General features: G+C 38.5%; 1 pseudogene across 1 annotated transcript; it reads left to right on the top strand.

Moving 5' to 3' along the window:
* Nucleotides 1-1,512: 1,512 nt before the first annotated feature.
* Nucleotides 1,513-2,580, top strand: LOC104465130 (annotated as a pseudogene). The gene has a single exon (XR_727587.1). The product of XR_727587.1 is annotated as a sodium/potassium/calcium exchanger 2 pseudogene (transcript).
* Nucleotides 2,581-2,882: the final 302 nt, after the last annotated feature.

Here is a 2,882-nt window from a genome sequence, read left to right as displayed (position 1 = left end):
CTGTGCGAGTTTCAGGGCTGAGGACATCCCGGGCGCTTCTCCCGTTTCTCATTTGGGTGATTTATAACGTGTGTGGGTGTGGGGTGATTGGCCCACCCGCCGTAAATCGCGCACAGCAGCGGTAGTGCTATTCCCAGGTCTTCACTGCTTAATTTTTTTTTATGGCAGCCCGGTGAGCAATAACTCTAAGGTGGAAAATAGACTGTCTCTGCTGTAGTGCTGCGTCTCGCAGATGAGTGTGTCTCTATGACACCTTAGTGTGGGAGCTGTTTATAAAAATCAGGAGAAACAGCATGTGACTTAATAACTTTTATGTAAATAACTACATTAATGGTTGTAATTCGGTATTTGAGAATACAGAATTAATGTTCTACTGATGAATAGATTGTTTAATATTCAGATATTACTACAAATGAAAAAGTGGTGTAACAAAGTATTTTTTGACCCTAATAGTACTGATTATCAATTATGTTTAGAAAGTCTTTTGTATTTTGTGTCATATAAAATGCAGCTTACTATGCATAATGCATGCGTAACTAATTTCTACATTAAATATATTCAAATTTCAGTAACCAAAGCACCTGCTATTATATAGTGGTTTTTTTCCTGTTTTAAAAGTCGTGTTGGTCTAGTATGCTCAGCTCTGGCATACATGAATAGTCCTCACATCATGTAACTTCTCACTGTTTCATTTATTTCAGGATCAACTCTTGCATAAATTTAAGGATTTTTAATTCTTAAGGATTTGTAAGAGGACCACTTTTAAAAGATACTTACAACATAGGTATTCTTACTATTTCCTATATTTATAGATGAATGTGTGATATAAAACAAAATTAAACCAGAGGTGAATGACAATTTTGTCTGAGCTAGTCCAAGCTAGTCCGAGTTCTCTGTGTAAACTTGAGTCAATTTTGCAGGGGAATTAAAGAAACTATGGATGCATTAGATCTTCATTTCGATCCTGTTTCAGCAGCGTAGTGTTCTTCCTACACATCAATGACTGTCACTCTATGCATGCATAACGTTTCAATTAATACTGCCTCAGCTGCCTAAAGGTCTGATGAGATGCTTGTTCGCACTTTGATTGCTTTTCATATGTAATTGCCCCTGCATTTGGAATTTGGGCGTTACATGATAATGGTGGAAAGTAATTATAGAAGGTAGTAATCTTTGGTGTATCCATTAAAGTAGTAGTTTCTTCATTCTTAAGCAACATTTAGGGACAGTTTTTACCTTCCACTAGGATTTTTTTTCAGCAGCTGAGCAGAGCAGTGGCTCAGAGGCATAAAATGATCTGAGTATTGATAGACTGTTATCCGCAGGGTTACTGCTGAAACAAACATATTGTTGCTGTGTCTGATGGGATGTGACAAGGTATTATGTTACAGTTGGTAATATTCTACTTTAAATTCTAAATTCAACCTCGTCTGTAAAATGCTTTTTAGATGCTTCTAATCACATGCGGTTTCACTGATACTAATAATGCCTGTTTGTCCTTTTAAGATGAAGAAAATGCTTCCTGTGAAGAGTAAAAGCACTTGATTCTGGGAAAACTGTTAAAACACCTCTAACTTCAAAGCTGGAGAAAAGTATGAGTGAAAAATCCATCTGACCCCCTCAGCATCTCACACAGAACACAAAATGGCTCTTCAGAAAAAAACACTTGCTGGTGTCTTGGAGGAGTGGTGTTTGGAGGAACCACTGTTCGGTTGCAGGCAGCACCAAAATGTTAGGAAAAAACTGAGACTGATACGAATTATAGGGCTTCTTGTCAGTGTAGCAGCCATTAGTACTTTCTCTCTTTCAATTAGTGCCTTTTTCAAGATGGAACCACATAGCATGGCATTGGCCAGCAGCCTAGATAGCCAAAAGCCGGTGAGTGGGCACCAAAGAACTCTGTTGGATTTCACAGAAGAGAATGAAAATGGCACTCCAGACCCACACACTTCTATGAAATACGAAGCTGAACACAACAATGCAACGGATGATCATCCCAAGGGAGAGTACCCAGAGGACCTTTTCTCTCTTGAGGAGAGGAGAAAGGGAGCAGTGATCCTCCATGTAATTGGAATGATTTACATGTTCATAGCCTTAGCCATAGTCTGTGATGAGTTTTTTGTTCCTTCCTTGACTGTCATCACTGAAAAATTGACGATATCTGATGATGTGGCAGGGGCAACCTTCATGGCTGCTGGTGGGTCAGCCCCAGAACTCTTCACTTCTTTAATAGGAGTGTTTATATCCCACAGCAATGTCGGCATTGGTACAATAGTGGGATCTGCTGTGTTCAATATCCTATTCGTTATCGGAATGTGTGCTTTATTTTCTAGAGAGATCTTGAACCTTACTTGGTGGCCACTCTTTCGAGATGTCTCCTTTTACATCGTTGACTTGATCTTGCTAATCATCTTTTTTCTGGATAACTTGATCATGTGGTGGGAAAGCTTAACACTACTGATAGCATATTTTTGCTATGTGACTTTCATGAAGTTCAATGTTCAAGTAGAAGAATGGGTGAAGAAATTTTTAAACAGGAACAAGGTTGAGAAGGTAACAGCAGGAGACGCTGAAGGAAAGGTTGGTCAATTTTTAATTAGCATATATGGAATAATGTCCTTGTACGTACTGAGCTCTTACATCATGAGGATCTTAATATAGTACAGTAAGCAATATTTTAAAAGTGCCATATTTGCTAAAAGGTCTTTTTGTTTGATCAGTCCAATAGGGCTGAAGATAGAACATGAGGCAGTCTTCTAGTAAATCAATAGCTTTTAGCTCCAGAGTGATCCTAATCACACAGAAAGCATGACAAAATGCCAGCAAAAAGAAATAAACCTTTACTCAGCATTTTGGCACATTGATGAGGTCTGAGATATAGC

Source organism: Pterocles gutturalis, unplaced genomic scaffold (assembly GCF_000699245.1).
Source record: "Pterocles gutturalis isolate BGI_N339 unplaced genomic scaffold, ASM69924v1 scaffold26393, whole genome shotgun sequence".
NCBI lineage: Eukaryota > Metazoa > Chordata > Aves > Pterocliformes > Pteroclidae > Pterocles > Pterocles gutturalis.
This window is presented reverse-complemented; position numbering and strand designations above follow the sequence as displayed.